The sequence below is a fragment of the Equus quagga genome, chromosome 10, assembly GCF_021613505.1.
Source record: "Equus quagga isolate Etosha38 chromosome 10, UCLA_HA_Equagga_1.0, whole genome shotgun sequence".
NCBI lineage: Eukaryota > Metazoa > Chordata > Mammalia > Perissodactyla > Equidae > Equus > Equus quagga.
This window is the reverse complement of record NC_060276.1, coordinates 44,807,798-44,832,189: the sequence shown is the minus strand read 5'-3', so window position 1 is coordinate 44,832,189 and position 24,392 is coordinate 44,807,798. Positions and strand designations below refer to the sequence as shown.

Genomic DNA, 24,392 nt, shown 5'->3' with positions numbered 1-24,392 from the left:
CATTCACTCACACTCACACTGTAAAGTATTCCTCACCTCCTTTTAGCCTCAGTAGGTACAGTGCTGTGTGGTAAGGGTACACAAAGCCAGGTTCCATCATCCTCCTCAGTAGCATAGGTCAAGCTGCTTTTTATGAAGAAACACAACTGCTGATCCCAATCTCTCGTCTCTGAAAAATCAGTCATTCTACTTAGCACCAGCCGAAATACGGAAAAGTGAATTGTAGCATTCTTTGGGAAGAAACAGCTTCCATCTCCTTTCCTTCTCATTGCCCTTCCTTTTTCCCTACGCCTTATTCCCTTCCTCCTCCTCTTTCCGCATTCAAATCAATCCAGTATTTTTCTCTTTTTCAAGATGGCTACTCTAGTGACTTTTTCTGAAGCGGGTGTTTACGTAGCTAACCAACGGTGCTGCTGCTACTACCTACTGCTTCTGTGGTAGGACTTTCAATGTGGTATGCTTTCAGCATCTGTGCACACTCCTTACTTCCAGGCTTTTCAAAAGATTGCACATTTCCAGCGATGATCTTAGGTGTCACACCAATGGACACAGATCAACCTTGCTTCTTCAGTTTCCTCAGTCATTTCCCTATCCATGGAGCAAGGGTTTTATTTTGCTTGTTTTGAATCTCTATTCCTTAGTTAACACTTCAAGAATCATCAGCCTAGCTGCTACTAATTTCAGTACATCCTTTCCAAGTTCTGAATACAGGTTTTCTATCTGTTCAGCAGAGCCAGGACCTGCACTCTCTGTATGATCCTCAAACCTAGCAATGTGGTAAAAAAAAAAATAAACTAAACTCTCCTCTTGGTTGCATCAGCAGTACATCTCGGTATTGCATTCCCCTTTGATCCTTGGGCAGTTACAGTATAGGCTTCCAAGCAGCCTTCCCTTAGCTCATTCAGATAATCCACGATGTCACAGTCTGACTTGTTCACCTGGGATTGGCAGGCTTGTTGAAGTATATTCAATACTACCTCTAGGTATTTATTAAAGTCTCCACCAATAACAAGGGCAATATCACCAAACATACAGAATCTGTGGCTTCACAAACCTATGGACATTTTCATTCCTCATGTTCTCCATCAATAAAAACTAAGATACTGGATTTCAATTTGTGACATGTCTTCCACTTATCTTACAGGCTCCAATAAAACCTTGCACTCGATGTAATTGTCCAATGAAATACCCATACTCAGGAGAGCTTAGAGGCTTCTATATACTTCAGGAATTCACCAACCAACATTTTTTCTTCTGTGCTAACTACCATCAGGTCACCCTCTTGTATCCCCTAGATCTGACGGTGCTTTGGAAATCCTTAACGGGGAGATCATTATTTCATCTCGATGCTGCACTTTTTAGAGAACATTGTGAAGAGTTCAGTGGAATAAAGCCTGAAGGTCATTGAATTGGGTCTTATCAGAAGTGCTTTTATCTGTGACTGTATCTGTATCAATACACTTTTTGCAGTTAGACCAGAGATGCTAGAGTCAAGTTTTGAACTGAAGGGTCATAGTACTTGGTACTATTTTTCACAATTCCCATAAAAGCTTCATATTTAGCACTTCTTGGGTTGTTATGGTGGCCATCAGTCCTGTCTGTGGTCTCCATGAACTTCTGAAATATGAGGATAAGCAGGAAGTAGTTGTTTTTTCCTGATCATTGCTTATAAAATTTCATAAGCAGCTTCAGCTAGACTAGAAAAAGAACAGCATGCATTGGACACTGTTCTGGGTTCAACCCTTAGGACTCCTATCAGACTGTAGCAGCGGAACCAAGTAGACATCAATACCAGCTTCATGAAGCAACTTGCAAAATCTACCCTCAGTCTATATACTTGTGTATCAAACAACTTATACAGGGGTCTTTGATTAATTATATTAAGATAGGCTTTGTCTGTACAACTAGGAGTTTGAACTTATTGGGTTTCCATTCTTCCAAGATACAGGCAAAAGCCATCACAGTGGTATCCTGGGATCACTAACCAGGGTTCTTGATATGTTCTTTAAGAGAGGGAAGGACACGTGGGACCGCATCATCTTCACATCAGGTGGCCAGGAGCATCATCATTTTCATCACCTTTTGCTAATATCTGTGTGAGAATTGGAACCTCAATTGTTGTATTCCCTTGGTGTAGCTCCTGCTGCGTGCTCTGTGGACCTCCTATGTTCTGTTGCCTCTTAAGCTTCAACGGCCAAATCTATTTTGTCATCAAAGACATCAGACCAGAATTGTATTCCTTATGGGCCACTTCATCAAAGTCATTGTTTTACTTCAATTGTGATCACAAGAAAAGCAGGACTTGTATGTGTCTTCATGTACTGATAACACAAGAGCATTTTCTTCATCCGATTCTGTAATCTAGTCACTTATTATCTTATTGTCTTGATAATAGGTTGCTTCACAGACTACCTGATAGAGAAATTGCTTTTCAGATTCTTTGCAAAGTTTGTTTTGATGAACTCCAATGACTCAGAAGTTCTTGAGTAGTCACTAACTTCACATTACTATTAGGATCTTCTTTCTTCTTCCCCAGGGTTATGGCAGTCAGAATCTCGCTAGATTTATCCTGTAGCTGCTGTCTTTGAATACCTCAGCAGATGTAACAAATTGCATCCAATGTCGACTCTTTCATGTGCTCTGTGCTGTTGGGGTTTGTGACATTGGCCACCAGCTGAAGAATGAATTCTGACCACTGGTTCACTAGGATCTCTGCACAAACAATATCAGCCCTTATTGACAGGAAGAACTAAGCTGGTAGGTTTTTGTGCCAAAAGTCTGCAAAATAGTTCTTGGCTTCTCTGTCAAACATTAGCATCAATGGCAAGCCATTCTGCTGATGCTGTGCCTTGCTGTTTGGATCCGTAGATGGCAAAGAGTTCTTGATCTGTAGACCAGCTGCAACCCTGCCAATCTGGCTGTTTTCTGAATTTTCTGTCACTCCGGCAGCTCCAGAAGGAACTTTGGCAAGTTTCACCACCCGACACTGCGGGAACTCCTACACAGCTTCTAGTTCAAGCAGAGGTGGAGACATGGTTTTCTCAAGGCTGAGGTCAGCTCCAAAGTGCAGATGGTGACAGTTGCTTCCCCTCAGGTGATGCTTGGCTTCTTGAGTGGCAGCTCTGACTGGTTACAGGGGTTGGGAGTCTAGTGGCACTGGAGGATGTGAAGAGGGTCAGAGTCACCACAAGTTCATTCATTTGCTCCTTCTTGATAGTACTCCATCACCCTTTTCCTCCAATTCCCTCCCTCCCTCCTTCTTTCTTTGCTGTTAGCAGTGGCAGCTACTCCTCTGGTGAGGGTGAGGGAGGAAACTTAGGGGCAGCTCAGAACGTGGCTGGAGGTGGGTTGGCAAGGAGAGAATGGAGAGAAGCAGTGACTGAACAGAAGCCAGCAGGGAGAACTTTTCTGCATTTTAGATTACAGAAACTAAAAGGTAAATCATGAACACCAGAGGTCATTAAAATGACTTATACTATTTGTGGAGGAGTGTGCAAGAATATCAGTAATCAGTTCATTGTGTTGGCCAAGTGCTCAAACAGGTGCTGATATCTTACAACCCTAATGATTTCCTTAAAGGAAATTACATTAGAAATGAACTTACAGGCTGCCATTCATCCAAAGTTTCTTCATGCCAGCCTGCGTGAGAGAATCAAACTTTCATTATTGATTAAGTATTTTGGGATTCAGACGAGTGACAGGAACTTTAAAAAACTGCTGTTTATGTGGTACTGAAGGACCATACATTAGACTTTTCAGCCCAAATTGCACAAATGTACACCACCACCATCAGCAGTGTCATCTGCAACATATGGAAGTAAAAGGGCTGACTGGCTCTTTGCCAAGTCTTAGACTTATCTGATATGGACCTGAAAGACAGGGATAGTAACTACATGCATTCAAATGTCATGCTAGCATGCACTTCAAATAAAGTTCAAAGTTACAAGGGCGGAAGAACTCTAGGAGCAAGAAGAAAACAATTTTAGCTTGCTTTCAAAGTGTCAAAATTAAGTGGCCAGTTGTTCCTGTATATCAGTTTGGTGCAGCTATCTGGGAATGGAAATAATTTGATGGGTAGGGAAGGAGGCACTCCAGTTCAAGGGCTTCATCCTAGCAGGGGCAGAGGACTGGTATCGCCAAGAGGTAAATGTCAGGCAGCATGTTCCAAAGATACTTCCTGGAGGTAGCCTTTGAAAGATTGGCAAGGACTAGACAGGAAATTGATTCAGGACAATAGAGCCAGGAGCATGTTCTACACTAGGCACAGGCAAACAGATATGCACCTGGGTTTATATTTTGTTGAGTTTAGACAGAAATGTCTTGGAAGGTTTGTGCTGAGGAGAGAGGAGCAAAAGCTTTCTGCTAAAGTTGTCCAATCAGTAGTTGTAGCTAATGGCGGCAAAAAGTTAGATTTACTTATCTTAGACATGTGAATTGTGCTTCTTAGCTCTGGCAAGAAAGTTTGTGGAGCTGGTGAGTGCTTTCCACAAGGTAGTCTTTTACTAAATATTAGTGGGTTTGATCTGTGCCGTCTGCCTCATATTTTCACAGAGTGCCCAGATGTCTGTCTCCAGAAACTCACAAACTAAACATGAAGTGTGCAATCTGGAAGTATTAATTACCCTGTTGCTGTGATTCCCAGCCCAATAGCCCCTTTATATTAAGTATTTCCTAAAACCTACTTTAAAATTCTTAAATGAAATTTGTACATACTACAATCTACTGACACACACTATAAAAATATGTATATAATGACCTAACAGTAAGATGAAGGGCAAATGAAAGGAAAGCAATCATGTCATAAAATAAGACATATTTCAATATGCAAATGCACAGGCAAACCACTGCAGAACTCAGATGCTTGTTAGGTAAAATCATTATGATATGACATGTTGACTTCATACCTACCCAACTCTCAAATACCCAAATACCATATGTCAGTGCTATTTTGTTTTTTTTTTTTTTGGTGAGAAAGGTTGGCCCTGAGCTAACATCTGTTGCCAATCTTCCTTTTTGTTCGAGGAAGATTTTTGCTGAGCTAACATCTGTGCCAATCTTCTTCCATTTTGTATGTGGGATGCCACCACAGCACGGCTTGACGAGCAGTGTGTAGGTCTGTGCCCAGGATCTGAACCCATGAACCCCAGGCCACCAAAGTGGAGCACATGAACTTAACCACTACACCACCATGCCAGCCCATACCATGTGACAGTGCTTTTTTTTGAGATTATTTCCCCAAATGATCATAAATGCTTATTAAGTTTCAAGCAAAACAGAGAAGAATATTTCCTCAAGTTACAGTCTATAAAAAGATTTTTCAATATGGGAATGTGTATCAGGACCTTTGAAATTCATCCAACAAATATTTATTGAGCACTCATGTCCCAGATCCTGTGCTAGGGGCTTGGAACACAATAGTGAACAAACAGGCAAACAACTCTGCTCTCATGGAGCTTACAGACTAGTTGGGGTGGGGTGAGAAGGAGATAGACAATAAACATGGTAAACAAGTTAAATAGCATACATTACCCAACTATTACTTATTACCTAACTCCTATTAATAATTATTCTGAGACAAAACTGGAAAAGACACAGGGTATAGAAAAGAAGGAAGATGCGTAGATGGTACGTAGACGATGCATAGACTTTATTAAGTTCGTTAAAAAAAACCCCTTGTTTTCCTATTTAAAGAATAGCTGTACCGCAAAAATATTGACCAGTCTCCTCTGGAAGCCAAAATGTAATCATCACACACATTGGTAGTTTAAGAGACTACAGAAGCTCCAAGGACATTTGCCACAAGTTGCCGATTAAATTTTGACCAGATTTAGGCAAGCGTTTTGCAAAATGCACAGCTCTTCAACTAATTTTCAGTGCTCAAAGAAACAGAATTTACATCCTCTTGAATCCAAAGTGCCATCATCATCACCATCTTAATATTTCTTGAGAGTCCATTGGGTGCCTAGTACTGCATTAAGTTTTTAAAGTAAGCGTTTTCATAGTCTTTGTGGATTGTAATCTCACAACTGAGACCTTCACTTATAAATTAAAAAAATCATCTCTCTGTGCTATCATGAAAGGTAGCAGAATTTTGGCTTTGTAGTAAGACGTGTTAAATAGGTATAATAAAAGGACCCCTGGGTACATATCTGCTGCCAACTAAGAAACCTCCCCACAGGATATCTGCTTCAATGAACCTCTGGTCCTTGGAGTCAGAGGAAAATCTTCGTGATTATTAAATTGGATTGACACACACTGTCTTGAGACAACGGCAGGGGTTTCTACTGAGCACCTGCAGATCCCAATGTGGTTAGAAGCGAATACTCTTATGCAAGGATATCATTTCCAAAATTTGACACTGTGCTTGCATAACAGACATGGGTAGTTAATTAAAAAGAAGAAGATGTAATCCAGTTGCGAAAGAATTCTCCCACCCAACTCCAGAACATTATCTCATGCTATCTCTATGACTGGGTACTGCAGGAAAAGGTTATTTCTGAATAGCTTTGGAGTCAGATGGTTATATAAGCTGCACCCCAACATTTTGGCTTCGATTTCAGTGCATTTTGAAAGGCCAAATGCAAAGTCTGACTGCTGGCAAGTTTTAATACTTCTGCCAGTAAATGCTGCTGAATCTCCCAAGCAGCAATGTGTTATTTTGATCTCTTTCCACCACCCCTCAGTTTCTCCCTGCCCTCTGGCACTAAAAGATAATCACTTCTGGGAGCAACTAATTCACCTAGAGATTTTCTTTAAATTCACTGTATTTGTTATGACAGGATGTATAACAAAATAAAAATAACGAATGAAAACAGCCTTAATTTATGTGTCAGATGAGCTAGAGTATAGATTGAATAGATGTGAAGAACACCATCACTTCTGACCTAGAGAGACACCCTTTTCCTCAGTGGCCAGTTGTTAATTTTTATCATAAGTCTCTCTGGATTTTGGGTAGTACAGCCAGCTGAGCTATCTTTTGAATACAGGGTTGCTTCCTTTCCAAAACATATCATGCCATCTTAAAACTGTCTTCAGCGATTCTTTTCTTTCTTTTTTTTTTAAAGATTGGCACCTGAGCTAATATCTGTTGCCAAGATTTTTTTTTTCTTCTTCTTCTCTCCAAAGCCCCCCCAGTACATAGTTGTATATTCTAGTTGAAGGTCCCTCTGGTTGTGCTATGTGGGACGCCGCCTCAGCATGGCTTGATGATCGGTGCCATGTCCGTGCCCAGGATCCGAACCGGCGAAACTCTGGGCCACCAAAGCAGAGTGCGCGAACCCAACCACTCGGCCACGGGGCCGGCCCCAGTGATCTTTTCTTATATGAAAGAGTTTCACTGCAATGGCTTTTTGCCTTCTTTGACATAATCCAAAAAAGTTATGCGCACCTGGTAGAATCTTCTTCAATAATAGCCATACATGTTGCTATAGACTGAATGTTTGTGTCCCCCTAAAATCCATATGTTGAAACTTAATTCCCGACGTGATGGTATTGGGAGGTGGGGCTTTTGGGAGCTGATAAGATCCTGAGGATGGAGCCCTCATGAATGATATTAATGCTCTTATAAAAGAGACCCCAGAGAGCTCCCTTGCCCCTTCCACCATGTGAGGACACAGCAAGAAGACGGCCATCTATGAACCAGGAAGTGAGTCTTCACCAGACACCGAACCTGCTGACACCTTGATCTTGGACTTTCAGCCTCCAGAATTGTGAGACATAAATTTCTGTTGATATAAGCCACTCAGTCTGCGGTATTATGTTTTAGCAGGCTGACCAGACGAAGACACTTGTTAATTTCAAGTTCTGTCTTCTGTGATGCAAATAATTCGTTTTCTCTATTACTAATACGAGTTTTCACATGAAAACCTTTCCCTCTTTCAAATGCAAAACTATCTGAAAAGTTTATTTAGTCTAATTCATCCCAGAGCCCTGTACTTGCCCACTGTTACTTTATTCTCCATGTGGAGAGCTGCACAGTGAGCGCTTGGGTGAATGTTGGGAGAGTGCTTGGCAGATGCCCCACACTCTAGCAGTCTGAAGTATGGTTTGATGAATAGTAGTATCTTCTTGAGTCACCTTAGTAATTAGTAGACACACTTGGAAGCCTGTAATCATTCTGTATCTGAAACAAAAAACGAAAGGCTAACTCTTTTTCTGACTCCTCCAGGAGGGGAAATATGCTTCTGAAAACAGGACACTATTAGAATGTAGGATGTAGAATAAAAGGGGGTTAAGGATGAGGGAGCTAGTAAGAATGAAAATAGTATGACATTCTTGAATGAAATATGTGATAAAGCCAGATATTCCAGTTAAGCTGACAGAGTGTCAGATAAATCAAGCAAAATGAAACTTGGCAACATTACAAATATCTTTTCAATATTTCAGTGTGGAAAGAGACATCTCTAAGTGCAAGTATAGTATTCTTTCATAGTTATGCATGTGGCAGATATGCTGATGTTATCTTGATTTTTTTTCTCACTTGATTTTCTTTTTTTTTTGCTGTAAGAACACTAAACGTGAGATTGAGCCTCTTAACAAACTTTTAAGTACACAATGCAGTGTTGTTAACTATAGGCATGATGTTGTACAGCAGGTCTCTAGAATTTATCCATCTTGCATAGCTGAAACTTCATACCCATTGATTAACCACTCTATCTCCCCCTCACCCATCCCCTGGCAAACACCATTCTATTATCTGCTTCTATGAGTTTGACTCTTTTAGATACTTCATATAAGCAGAATCATGCATATTTGTCCTTCTGTGACTGGCTTATTTCACTTGGCATAAAGTCATCCATGTCCATCCATGTTGTCATATTGGGCAGGATTTCCTTCTTTTTTAAGACTGAATAATTTTGCATTTTATGTTTATACCACATTTTTTTATCCATTCATCTATCGATGGACATTTAGGTTGTTTCTATATCTTGGTTATTGTGAATAATGTTGATGCTATCTTTAAAAAATCATTAAATATTTTTCCAGGAGAGCAACTGAGACTAGAGACATGTAAAAGAAAGAGATCTTAACACTTAGTGACTTCCCACATTAACCGTCATATAAGTTTTTCTACTTTATATGCTTCCTAAGATAGTCAACATGGAAGAAAATGATACATCTTGCCAAGTGTGAGGTATAAGGTCTGATCCAGCCAGACAGCCAGACAACCATTGAATGAATATGCATTGCATCTATCTCCTATGTGTTAAACACTATCAGAAGTATAAAGGTGAATCAATCATTGATCCCACACCCAAGAAACTAACAGTCAGATGGAGAGAAGATATGGAGAATAAGAGAAAGTAATGAGACCACTAGTTAAAGTTATACTAATTTGTAACCCACATTTATCTACAAAGGGATTGAGAGGGCTTATAACATAAGTATTATAGGATAGTAAACTAGAAAAAAATATATAAACCAAGGGAAAAAGGGAATGTATGTATGCTAATTATAAAGATAAATAGAATGTCTGTAATTGATCTGCTATGGTGGCTCTGAGCTTCCTGAAAGATAGAACAAAATAAGTTACAAAGTTATGAAAAGCAGAGCCCATATCAAACTGTTGGTTTGCAACCTTAGGAATTCCCTGGGTGAAATATGAAATTGACCTCCATGTACAGAGAGCAAAGAGAAACAAAAGAGCCAAGCCACTCTAGATTGGTAGGCGGCAGGTTTAACAAGCAAAGAAACTTACACATGGGTCTTGTCTTGAGCAGCCACAAGACGGGTAGTTCTCCATACCAGCTCCCCAGAATCTTAAGAGTTTCTACAGAGGCCTTAATGGGGTTCAGTCATGTATACCATCCAGATGGTCTTAGCAACACGTTACTCTCTCAGAGCTGCATCCTTGAAGCGGCAGGATGCAGGAACAGTGGGCGGAATGCACATTCCAAGGACAGGGGAAGAAGCAAGGAGCCTCTGCTCGGGTCCAGTTCATGGATCAGCTAGGGGTCATGTCCTCTTGATGACCTCTTCCAACATGAATCCATGTTAGTTCCTCAGGAGAGACAAAGTTTCCTATGGTGCTAGATTCTATCATGTAGTTCGTTGGATAGTGCAATGAAAAATGAATACTTTTAAGGCAAATGCAGAATATTCCATAATTGTTCATAAAAGCGGAGAGGGCAATATACAAAGGTAACACTGTGAAGGGAATTATAAGAGAAACTAAGATAAAGCTGTTGAAACATATCATTTTCTGTGGTCTCAATAATAAAAGCATAGAATTTATAGCAATGATTCCAAGATGGCGGCCTATGGACTGTTGATTATCCATAGTTCTGTTTTTATTGGTACATGGTGAATGGGGAAAATATACTGAATTTTTAACAAAGCTTAATTTGTTTAATTTAATGTCTATCTTTTATTCTGAGATAATTTCCTCCTATTTTTTATATTAAAATGTCTTTTGTTCTGAGAAATAATGTTGATAGTAGAAAGTTATTTACTAAAATGTACTGACTTCATGAAGTATGAAGTTGGCAACGAAATGTTGGTCTCCTCGTCTTTTGTTGGTTTGTGTTTTGTTTTAATCTTGCATCAATGAGACACAAGTCTAGAGACAATATCCAAAGGTATCCAGATGGGTAAGGACTACATACTTGTCAGTCTTTGCCAACCCAAGTCATGTCTACTGGCGGTAATAAACTGCTAACTATGGTCTCAGCATAACGCAAACTATGATAGGATTCAATTCAGGATGAGGGTGTATCTTAGGTGTACCTTTTCCACATGGAGTTGGAAAAGTCTGATTCCCTTGACCAGTGATGAATTTCAGGCTGCAATATCTCATCTAGTCATCATTATATGTTGTTAATTCATTAAACCAGACTTTTCTTAGTACATACAAAGGATAATGAACTAAAATTGTGAAACAATAAGAAAAAAGGCAACAGATAACAAAATAATTAAAATTTATTAGAATTCATAAATGAAAAGGCACTATTTTAATGATAAGAAATTGATGAAGAAAAAATGAAACACTAAACAAAATAAAATGAAAAAGATAACAAGATTGTATTTAAAATAGAAGACAAGGATTCAATGGGAAAACCTGATTGCAAAAAAAATCTAACTCATGTATCCTAGGCTTTCTTAGATTGTAATTAAAAAAAAAATCTTTTCCACACCCCAATTATTATGGCATGAATTTCTCGCTTACCAATTTCCTGCCTCAAAATATCCTCTAGGCTCAGTATATTTCCTTATGTGTGCTTTATAATGAATCTTTCCAGAATTTCTGTTTTGTGTTCCACGTCTTGACACAATAGGGCTGCCTCTTTAGCCAGTAACCCTCATAAAATTGCTGGTCTCTTAAATTGTTGCCCCGTGAGCACCTATCACATATACTCCTCCCCAACAGCCTCTGAGGAGGGATACAGCCCTCTCCTTGGATAAGAATTACCTCCTCATAAGATTGTTGAGGGAGTCAATGAAAAAATGCACATAAAGCACTTAGAAAGGGACAGGAATATAGCAAGCAGTCAATAAACGGTAGTGACAGTTATATCTGCTCCTGGTCTTTGCTCGTGTGGCCCTTATGGTAGGTGGTATTGTTGTTCCCAATTACTCACTCTCTCCGTAGAAGGATTATACATTCTCGTCTGTGGCCATGTGACTTGTCGCGTGTCCACGTGGAGGAGTATATTCACTGCCTCACTGATTTGCTGCTTGGCCATGTAACTTTCTTTAGTCAATGAAATATGAGTGAAATGATATGTGCCACATCTGAGCTGAAGCTTTAAGAGACTGAAATAGCGGCTGCTCCTTCAGCTTAGGTGCCATCATGAAAAGGTACAAATTGCAGAGTGAGAGCCCACCCATAGTCACTGACGGGAATTATGAGGGAGAAGAAAAAATATTGGTTGCTTTTAAATCAATGAGATTTTTTTTTACTTTGGTGTAACCTCAAACAAACTGACTGATGCAGTTTCGCGTCTTCAGTTACTGTAAATATCCCTGTTCCTGATTATTCATCCTACTTTTTCATTCTTGCTTTCTTCTTCCTTCTCACATGTAGTTCCTTTTAGACTATGACATCTAAACTGTTATTTGTTTAAATTAAATTTTCCCAGCTGTGGAGTACATACTAGAGTGGGACACAGGCACATGATAGGTGATTCATAACAAAGTTAATCTCTTTTCAATGCTCATTTAGTTCTTCTGATTACATTAAGGAGCAATTCTTAGTTTGGGGAAAGTTTGTTATTAATAATTCAAACAGTTGGTAATGTCCTTTTAAAAGAAAGACAAAAGTGATCTTCAAGCTAAGAGACTAGGACTAGCAACAGTATCTAGATGGAATTTAATAATATTGTTTAATGCATATTGTATTAATTGTATGGTCACTCCTATTAATAACAACTCATAATGGTCTGCCAATTACAATATAGCTCCTCTTTTAAATAAATACATTTATGTAAGTAAAGAAATGAGCTGATTTAAGTAAAATTTCATGTGATGAAATTTGGGAGCTCTTCTATTGAAAGCCCTTGTTTTCACCTTTAGTACTGGAAGGGTACCCATCCGAATCTCTGCGTCTCCTGGATTTGCTGGCTTCCATGTCTATTTCCGGTCTGCCTCTTAGATTTACACCCTTTACCTCCTGCCCAGTACAAGTTTCTGGGCATCATATCTTATAACATGATTCCTGCTTCAAATTTTTAAATTTGGCTGAAAAGACAAATCCATTGTATCTTGTATCTACTTTTCTGTAGACAAGTCATTTTGAAGAATACACACGGCTCTAATTTTGTTGCTGATTCTAGTAGATACACAGCAGCTCAACACCACCAGGACTGTTTTTACTGTGATCTCTTCTTATTTTTGACACACAGTCCACTCCTCAAAGCTGAGTCTTGGATCCCAAGTGTAAAAGGGATCTATTGCTTCTAGTAATAGCATTTTCTCTCCCCTTATTAATGCCCCCAATAATCTTAAAGACTTTGGGGAACCAACTGCTACACACAGCTAACTTGATTGAGCTATTTACAATAACTCATGGTTGTTTTCCTTAGAGAAGGCTTCAACTATAAAGTCCTATTAATGTTTATCAGAAAGCTAAACTGTTTTCCCTATAATACGTATTTTTTTCTTATTTAATATAAACGTCTTTGTTGGAGCATGTTGCTCAGTTTCCCAAGGCAATTAGCTTTGCTTGAAGTTAATCTACTTTGTGCCCCTCCTTACATAGTAATAAAATAAAGATTTGCTTGGTACTAGTTAATGTGCTGAGCCACTGATGAAACTGGCACAGCCTCAGGGGTGGGCATGGTAGAGGGGCTGGACCAAGGGCTACTGATGAGCTTGGGATCAGCAGCCATGAGTTAGATCTAGCAAGTCAGAAAATAAGGTTGCAATGAGGTCTTCCTCTTTCTGTTGCTACTAATAGTATCATTAGAGTTGCCTCCCTATGATGCAATTGCTCCACAGACCCCTTACTGAGAACCAAAGGATAGTTCTATTATTACTGGACTCTCCAACTTCCAGCAGTTACTACAGCCTGATACTGTTGGCCTGTGCTTGGTGAGATGGACACCAGAGGTGTATATGTGGCATGTTCTGGGGCTCTGGTGGCTACTATAGGTTTTCTTATTCAGATTTACCTCTAATCAATTAATTAAGCAACTGTGCTTGTGATTTGATAATTAGCATTTACACGGTGATTTATTTTTTCAGAGTATTTAATTACCTATCTATGATAATAATAATAGTGCTACAATTTATTAAGCACCTACTACGCTCCAGGCATTTTACATATTCATTCAGTCAACAATTATTGAGATCTTACTGTGTTCTCTATGCACTTTCCAGGGCACTAGGGGCACATCAGTGAATGAGATAAGATACTTGGTCTCCTGGAAATAACAATATACTAGGGGAGAGGGAAAGTAAACCGACAATAATAGTCAATGAACTTGATACATTCTATAGATAACATAAGGTAGTACGTGGGGAAATGCAGAGTGTGAGTGTAGACATTGCTAGTTTATGGAGGGTCGTCAGGGAAGGCTTCTCTGATAAGATGAGATCTGAGCCAAACCCTGAAGTGAGAGACGCTCCACTACCTCTCTGACTTCATTTCCTGCCACTTTTCTCTCATCACGTCCTTGACATGCTGTTTCAGATAGACTAGACTCCTTGCTGTTCTTTGAGAATAACCTTGCCATCTCCTCTGCCTGGAATGTTCTCTTATTTATTTACCTAGCTCCTTCTCTCACCTCGTTCGGAGATGTAAAATCAATAGGAATGGGCAACGGGTTGAGTGAGGGAGTTCAGAAAGCAGCACGAATGAAAGATTTGACCCATATTTTGGGCTTGGGCAACTGGATATATGGTGATATAAACAACACAGGATGAAAAAGCTGGATTTGAGGAGGAAGATTATGAACTCTGTTGTGAACAGTCAGACACATATATCTGACTATCAGGGAAGAGATTTGGGCTGGCAATTTATAGTGTTTGGTTTTTGAATAAACGAGTAAGTTATAGATTTTGGAGTCAGCAACTCATAGGTGGAAATGGTCAACCACAAGACTGAGTGAGATCACGCAGGGAGAGCGTGCACAGTGACAAGAGAAGAGGGCTTAGTACAGAGTAATGAAAAACAGCTGGGTAGGGGAAGATGGGCTCTTGAAGGGTACTGGGAAAGAATAGCCACAGAGAGATAAATGGAAATCCCAGAGAACACAGTGACATGGAAGCCAAGGGATAGAGGTCTTCAAATTAAGAAGTGGACAAGAATGAGAAATGTTGTTGAGATCAAACAAAATGAGAAATGAGAATGCATCAGACTTATAAATGAAGAAGTAGGTGATAAATGAAAAGCAGTTTTAATTTAGTGGTAGGTAAGACAGATAGCTGTGGGTTGACAGGTGAGTGGGAGAATAGCAAAGAGAAACTTTAGGCAGCTCCCTTAAGACATTTGGATGTAAAGAGGTGGTGAGGGATAGAGTGATAGCTGGATTAGAACTTTATCTCATTTGATTCTCGTAACAACCTGATAAGTCTAGCATTGATATCTTTCTCTGTTGTACAGTTGAGCCTCAGAATGACTAAAAACTTTCCCGGGGTGGGGGGGGGGCCCAGCCTGGTGGCATAGTGGTTAAGTTTGTGCACTTGGCTTTGGTGGCCGGGGGTTCTTGGGTTTGGATCCCAGGCGTGGACCTACACACCGCTCATGAAGCCGTGCTCTGGCAGCATCCCACATACAAAATAGAGGGAGCTTGGCACAGATGCTAGCTCAGTGATAATCTTCCTCAAGCAAAATGAGGAAGATTGGCAACAGAAGTTAGCTCAGGGCCAATCTTCCTCACACACACACAAAAAGAACCCAAAAAAATCCACCCAACTTTCCCATGGTTGAATATCTAATAAATGCTAAGACCGAAATTTTAAGCCGATTCTTCTCTCTCTAAAGTTCTTTCTAGTCTAGTCCTTACTCCCAGTTGTTGTAAACTGCAAACATTTCCCAGAGGAAAGCACAAAGCTGATGATAATGAAGTTAATAACTTATATACTTTGGTTCTTCCTTAGCTTACTAAATGGACTGCAGGAGTATAACAGAAAATGCTGCCTACTTTCTGGAGTTGCTGTAAATATTCCTCAGATGTCAAAATAAAAATAGATCAAAATTTTCGTCACAATTAATTTTGGTAATGGAATGTATATAAAAATACATGTATCGACTAGGGTTTTCGTCAGCACCGAGATGCCTGTTCCTTGAGATAAATATTGGTCTTATCTTGGATCAATATTTACCTCACAGTTCGATATGTGTGTGACTGCCTTCAACACAAGTCGATATCTGCTTAATGTCTGCAACCTGCTTCTTATCAGTGCTTTTGAATCTTCCCTATGGCTCCAAGGAAGTTTGGAGATTTGCAGTGTTCTGGATCCCTATAGGTCATTTACTGTCAATCTATAAGCCATAGAGCTGTATGATTGGACTGTTTTTAGCATAGTTGTAATGGCTACACAAACAGTTCCCGAAGCTCTTAGAAGCCCTAATGAGAAAAGATGGATGAATACATATTGTGAATGGCCAGAGTGTTCATGGGGACAGTGGCTTAAAGGGGATTCTTTTAGAGAAATTTGGTGTGGGAGAGTTTGGAATTCAAATCTATGTTCCCAGCTATTTTGTAAAACATTAGCAGTTTACATATCCAAATTTTCCAAAGTTGCCTGTGGCTGATTACTCCTCATTCATAAACAAGACACTATTTTCTTTTAAACTGACTCCTACATATACTATGCTTCTGGGTTTTGATTTTTCTAGTTTAGAATGATCTTTGGGGTATCCTCATTAGAAGTCCTTTAGCTGACCTCCTAGGATATGAAACAAGCCAGATATGTCCAATCCTGGGCTCTATTTTGTTTAATTCCTTTCACACAGGGCACAATATGAATTAATAATGGCAAATTGCTATTCATAAAACCCACAACTTTGACTGAGGTCATGATAATGTCATTCGTATTACATTAATTTTACGTTTTTGTCCTTTGGAACAGAACTGGCTAGAATCAAGCAGAACAGGAAAGTTCCTATTCTTACCCACAAGCTGAATAATGGAACCTAGCAGGGGACTAACACCCAAGGTTGGAATATGCTTTCATTGTAACCAACATTAGTCAAAACATTTTTTGAATATTATGAAGAGTGAATTTCCACCTGTAAAAAGAATATAGAGATGTGGGAGGGTACAGAAAAGTCTAATAAAGAATTTCAAAGGAATGGAAAACAGACCGTACAAGAAAAGTTTAAAGGGATGGAGTTAGCTGAGCAAACAGAGGGCTAAGGCATGAAAGGTGTGATCTTAAAGTATGTGAGTGGATTATGTGATGAGACCACGGAGCAGCTTTTCTGTTTGTCACTAGAAAAGTGAATATGATAAAATTGTGTTAAATTGAAATAGGGAGGGGTATTTGGAAAATGGTTAGGCCAGATATAGATTTGAGAGTTTTTGGCATCAACATAATAGTTAAACCCATGATATTAGGTAAAATTAACAAAGGAGTATAGAAGAGAAGTATAAGAATAAGCAGTGGGTAAATTCATACAAGTAGAGAGTAGAAGGAGGAATTAAAGTCAACGTGTTCAAAAATGGAAGAAGACAGGACAATGCAGTATCATGAAAGGAGTGAGTTTTTATTGAGTACTTACTGTGTGCCAAGCACTTTTCAAAGTATTTACCTATATTACCTCATTTAATCCTCACAACAGCCATATGATTCGGATATTAGGGTACTATAATTACCCTCTTTCTACAGAGAAAAAAAGCAGAGGCACGGAGAGATTCATTAACTTACTCAAAGCCACAGCACTCTCAAGTGGGAGAATCAGGATTTGAATCTGAGCAGATTGGCTCCAGTGCCCACATTTCTAATATCTCTCTACTTCCTCTAACTATAGAGTTGCAAGAGGTAGAAGCGTAGGCAAATGGCGTATACTGGAAAGAGGGCAAAAAGGATGAGGACTGATAAAAATATCTGGTGATGGAGAGATGAAAGGTAATATCGGAGAAAGCAAGAACAGTGGGAAAGGAAGCTAGGCATTAATGAGGGAATATGTTATCAGAGAGCGGCAGTAGCAAGTATAGATTAGCGTTGAAGGGAAGAATAAAGATACAATGGTAACTTGAGGGAATGGCAGGAAAAAGTATGCTGCTATTTATTTTTTTAAGGATAGAGGAGACTTGACTATCTTCTTCTTGATCTCTGAGTAAATGATAATATTATCACTAACATACTTTATTGAGAAAACTGAGACTCCATGATATGCCTTCCCTCGCCTTGTTCCCCTCTCTCTCAAAATATGTCTGTACATGTGAACGATTGTTGTTTGTCTGCTTTCACAACTTACTTCCTCACTGTCCCTCAGACCAGAGTAAGAAAGAAAAAACCCCCAGATTATGTGGTTTCTTTACAATTGGGATAAGAGAGGTTTAGAGGGACAAAGTCTTCCTGTCACAAACCTTTCTGACAGAGATCTCAAATTATGAGCAATTTAAGACTAAAGCATGATTTAAATGCCACTTCATTGATTTAATCAAGTGGTTGTTTTTATTAATTGATAACTCTATATGGTTTTATATATATATATTATATATATATATATATATATCAGTTTATTGTTGATCTGCCAGTACCATTTGTATATCAATTGGCAGACATCATTTCAGTTGCAAATTTTTAAACTTTGTGCATACGAAATTATGTATTGGAACAACAACAAAAATCAAGAACTTTGGCATTAGCTCTGCAATCTGCTGCCTTCATGACTTGGGCAAGTCACCTAACCTCTCTATTTTCCAGTTTTCTACTTGCCATGTGGAGAAAATAATACTATCTTGTGAGGATGCGTTGAGGATTAAATAAAATAGTGTACATTTCAGATTCTGTTAATGGCCCCAATTCTTTATCCCATGCTGTATCCATGCCCCTTGCCCTCTGACTTTGCGCTTTCTCCCACTAAAGAGGTAGAGTATATTTCCTGAACCCTTGACTTTGAGTTTGGCCTTGTGGCTTGCTTTGTTCAATGACGTATTGTGGGACATAACATGATCAAAATATGTAAAGCTCTTGCACCAGTTTGCTCTCATGGTCCTTTACTATCAACATAAGAATATTTCTGGGCTACCCTGCTCCTCTCTGGAGAAGGGTAAGAGATGTTGGAGAACAAACAACGTTACCTGGGCCCGGCCTAAATCAGACAACTCCTAGTCTACCCTTGGATCGATGAGCAAGACTACCTTGAGATCAGAAAAACTGCCCAGCTGAGCCCAATCTCTATTAAGCAATACTTAACTGACCCACAGACTCATGAGAATAAATGTTTTAAGCAACCGAGTTTGGGGATAATTTCACAACACCTCTGTGGGAATAATTACACTTGTCAGGGACTTAACACAGTGCTTGGCACATGATTGGTGTTTTATAAATGTTAGTTGCCTTTTCTTTTTATGGATGAAACGCAGTACATATTAGATGCATTTCACCTACAGTGTAGAACATGTGGTTATTAAGAAACATTTGGACGATTCAATGTTTCCATTTGGTGTGATGCAGACACTACTTTTGCAATAAACAGTGAAACAGCAAATCCTTCACAAAGCGTTCTCTTAGACTTCTGCATGTTGATTGCTGTATTTGTCCCATGCAAGTGGAACTTCCTCCCACTAACGCTAATATGAATTATGTGTGTGCATTGAAAGGAAAATGTATTCCATGAATATTACACTAACGAATTAATTTAGGAACTCACAATCTCATCTTTTTATTAACTTCCCAGTCATCTCCTCATGTATTTTGCATGTTGTGGTAAATGCAAAGGGAAAGATTTAAAAATATTCCCTTGCTTGTCCACAGAGATTGAATCTGAATTTTGCAATGCTACCTTAATATTAGATGTGTGTTGAGGAAGTATCTTAAAAATTATCTTGACCACTCATTTTCTGTTGCAGTTATTTAAACCTGTCAATTTCAATTGATTGGCTTCAAAGTTTCCTTTGATTAACGTAGTCACAAACCTCCACTTACCAGATGTCTCAACATCTTCCCTGATACTGTAAACTTCTTATCATAGTCCACTAAAGTCTATTTATTTCTTTGCTGATGTTAAATGCAAGTAACTGATACTGCTTTCTTAAAAAAGTTTCCATGCCCCCTTAATCAATAACTTACAAGAAAAACCTTGAGAGCATACATTGCTTTCCTACTAACTTGATTCTATTTGAAATTTTGTATTTGGAAGAGGTAGAGGTGGATGGGATAGAAGGAGTGCCAGCTCTTTTTTTTTTTTGGTGAGGAAGATTGGTCCTGAGCTAACATCTGTTGCCAATCTTCCTCTTTCTGCTCGAGGAAGATTGTTGCTGAGCTAACATCTGTGCCAATCTTCCTCTATTTTGTATGTGGAACACCACCACAGCATGGTTTAATGAGTGGTGTGTATGTCCGCACCCCGGATCTGAACCTGTGTCCCCTGGGCCATGGAAGCAGAGCATGCAAACTTAACCACTATGCCATCAGGCCAGCCCCATGAGTGCCTGCTCTTTACACATTCTTATCTTCACAGAGACCATTACATATTACTTAAATATGCAGCTTGATTTTTATATATATAAAGGCATGTCACCATAGGATAAATCCTTTCTAAAGGCCTGCAATGTCTGTATTACCCTGGATGGTGTGTGTGAAAGGAAATAGTAGTGTTTGAGTAAAGTAGGAAATTTTTTTCACCCGTTTGGGGACAACTTGGAAGTAATTCAAAGATGCTATATAGATAATAAAATGTGAGAGACTAAGTCAGGGAGGAGATAGAACTAGCAGTTATTTTCTTATATCCAACTTCTGTGCCCTAACATCTGTAAAACATAAGCATTTAGGTTTCTACTTATTCCATTACAGGAAAGTTTAGTTTAATTCAGCTGGTGTTTGTGCATGAAATTCACTCCCCTTCCATCTACTCCAAGACCTTGTTCTATTAATTATTCTCTCTTACATCTATAGCCTCAAACTCTTTGGGTCTTTCCACTCGAGATATAAACATTATAAAATATTCTCCTTCAAAAATACCTTCCTTTGAACCTGTATCACCCTTTGTCTAGAGCCTTCTCTCCTCTTCACATGCAAGACTTCACAAACATGATTTTGCTCAATTGTCTTTGATTTCCTCATCTCCAATTCAATCCACTTCAATTTGGCTCCCTTTCCCATCACGTTGTTGAAATATCTCTGGAAAAAGTAATTAATGGCTTCTAAATTGGTAATTTCAACTTCAGTCCCTTTATCACTTGACCATTTTATAGCACTTGACATTGGTGAACACGCTCTACCCCTTGGAAACCTTTCTTTCATTGGCTTCTGTGATTACTCTTTAGTGTTTCTCCTCTCTTGAGCATTTCTCTTTGTTCTCCTTTGTTGGCTTTTCTCACTTCACTGCTCCTTTAATATCTGAATTTTCCAGTACTAAAATCTTTAGCTCTCTTTTCATGCTACACGTTGTTCTTATGTTTTCATCTACATCTCCATGGCTTCAACTATCAACTATATTCCTAAAAACTTTCAATAGCTGGCATCCAGACTCCTATTTTCTATTTCTTAGTGGAAATTTTCCCTTAGATATCTTAGAGACAACTCAAAGGAATTTATTAAAAACTAATCTCATTATTTTTTTCCAAAGCATTTTCTTCTCCTTGTATTTCCACCATTTTAAATGGCAACATTAACTATTCATCCACTCAAGACAGAAAGCTGATAGATTCCTTCTAATCTCTGTTTGTACTATCATAAAAGTTTCAATTTCCATGGATTCTACCTTTTATATATTTCTTAAATCTCTTCCCATACTCGTCATTTTAGTTTGTGCTTTTATTGCCTCTATGCTAGTTCAGTAGTCTCTTCAGTTGTTTTAAGACTTTTGGATTTCAGGGCAAAATTTCAAAAACAATCGGATTTAATTAGTGAATTTTTCAGTCACTTAGAAAAAGTCAAGATGCAAAAATTATTTTTATTTCTGTAAACTAACAGAAAATTTTTGGCAAATAAAATTAAAAATGCCATTTAAAATAGCAAGAAAAAGCATCAAGTATTTACAAATAAATTGAATGAAAGATGTGACAAACCATTATTCCTGAAACAACAAAACATTCTGAGAGACATTGAAAAAGATTTAAATAAATGAAATAACATAGTGTTTATTGATTGGTTGGAAGGCTCAATAGTGTTGTGATGTCAATTATTCCAAAACTGATGTATAGAGTAAATGTAATCCCCATCTAATTCCTGTAGGGTATGTGTGATGTGTATGTAAATTGACAAGATGATTGTAAAATTTGCTTCAAAATGCAAAGGTCTTTAAATAGTCAATGTAATCTTGAAGAAACACAAGGTTGGAGGACTTGCACTACGAGACTAACTATAAACCTATAATGATTAAGGCAATGTGGTATTGATGAAAGGATTGACAAATAGGGAGTCCAAAAATAGGCCCACACATATAGAGTCACTTGATTTACATTCAAGATTCCACTGTAATTAAGTGGGGGAAAAGAATACTCTTTTTAATAAATGGTGTCATAGTAATTCCGTATTCACATGGAAGAAAATGAACCATGATCCCTATGGGGCAGTATACACAAAAATCAAATTGAGGTCTTACATTCAAGTCTTTAATTCATTTTGAGTTAATTTTTGTGTATGGTGTAAGATAGCAGTCTACTTTCATTGTTTTGCTTGTAGCTGTCTGGTTTTCCCAACATCATTTATTGAAGAGACCTTCCTTTCTCCATTGTATGTTCTTGGCTCCTTTGTCAAAAATTAGCTGTCCCTAGGTGTGTGGGTTTATTTCTGGGCTCTCAATTCTGTTTCATTTATCAGTGTGTCTGTTTTTCTACCAGGACCATGCTGTTTTGATTACTATAGCTTTGTAGTATATTTTGAAATCTGAGAGTGTGCTATCTACAGCTTTGTTCTTTTTTCTCAGGATTGCTTTGGCTATTTTGGGTCTTTTGTTGTTCCATCCATATAAAACTCCTAGAAGAAAACATAGGCAGTACACTCTTCAACATCAGTCTTAGAAATACCTTTTTGAATATGTCTCCTCAGGCAAGGGAAACAAAAGAAAAAATAAACAAATGGGACTACATCAACCTAAAAAGCTTCTGCACAGCAAAGGAAACCATCAACACAACAGAAAGACAACTTAGCTATTGGGAGAAGATATTTTCAAATCATATATCTAAGAAGGGGTTAATATCCAAAATATATAAAGAACTCATACAACTCAATAACAACAAAACAAACAACCCAATTAACAAGTGGGCAGAGGATATGAACAGATATTTTTCCAAAGAAGATAGACAGATGGCCAATAGGTACATGAAAAGATACTCAACATCACTAATTGTCAGGGAAGTGCAAATCAAAACCAAAATGAGATGTTGCCTCGCACCCATCAGAATGGCTATTATTGAAAAACAAGAAACAACAAGTGTTGGAGAGGATGTAGAGAAAAGGGAACCCTCATACACTGCTGGTGGGAATGTAAATTGATGAAGCCCCTATGGAAAACAGTATGGAGATTACTCAAAAAATTAGTAATATAACTACCATATGACCTAGCTATTCCACTTCTAGGTGTTTATCCAAAGAACTTGAAAACACTAGTTTGAAAATATATATGCACCACTATGTTCATTGCAACATTATTCACAATAGCTAAGACTTCGAAACAACCTAAGTGCCCATCAACGGATGAATTGATAAAGAAGATGTGGTATATATATATACAGTGGAATACTACTCAGCCATAAAAAAGATTAAATCATGCCATTTGCAACATGGATGGACGGTGAGGGTATTAGGCTAAGCAAAATAAATCAGATGGAGAAAGACAAATACCATACAATTTCATTCATATTTGGAAGATAGCAAACAAGCAAACACATAGATACAGAGAACAGATTGGTGGCCACCAGAGGGGAAGGAGGGTGAGGGGAAGGCAAAAGAGGTAAAGGGGCACATTTGTGTGGTGACGGATGGCAACTAGACTTCTCGTGGTGAATGTAATGCAGTCTATACAGAAGCTGAAATATACGGATGTACATCTGAAATGTGTATAATGTTATAAACCAATGAGACCTCAATAAAATAAATAAATATGTTTAAAAAGTCAAATTAAGATGGATCATAGACCTAAATGTGAAAAATAAAACAATAGGAGGGCTGGCCCTGTGGCCGAGTGGTTAGGTTCGTGCGCTCCGCTGCAGGCGGTGCAGTGTTTCGTTGGTTCGAATCCTGAGCACGGACATGGCACTGCTTGTCAAGCCACGCTGAGGCAGCGTCCCACATGCCACAACTAAAAAAAAAAGGACCCACAACAAAGAATGCACAACTATGTACCAGGGGGCTTTGGGGAGAAGAAGGAAAAAAACAAAATCTTTAAAAAAATAAAATAAAATAAAAAAATAAAACAATAGCACTTTTAGAAGTATGGCTTATAGACCAAATCCAGCCTGCTACCTCTGTGTGTAAACAAAGTTTTATTGAAACACAGCCAGCCCATTCGTTTATGTATAGATTTATGACTGTTTTCGTGCTACAATGGCAGAGTTGAGTACTTATATCAGACAGTGTATGGTGGCCCATAAAGCCATATATGTTTACTATCTGGCCCTTTATAGAAAAGTTTGTGAAACTCTGTTCTAGAAGAAAATGTAGGAGAATATCTTTGTGATTATGGAGTGGCAAAGGAAAAATACCCATAAAATGAAGTCATAAAAGATTAAATAAAACCATAAATTTGACTTTATTAAATTAAAAACATATGTTTACTCAGATTTGTGTCTAGAATATGATAAAAACTCTTAGAGATCATTAAGAAAAAGTCAAAT

At 38.4% G+C, this 24,392-nt stretch overlaps 1 pseudogene; it reads right to left on the bottom strand.

Annotated features, from left to right (window-relative positions):
* Nucleotides 1–553: 553 nt before the first annotated feature.
* LOC124245443 (importin subunit beta-1-like) overlaps nucleotides 554–24,392 on the bottom strand; it is a 149,046-nt pseudogene continuing 125,207 nt past the window's right edge.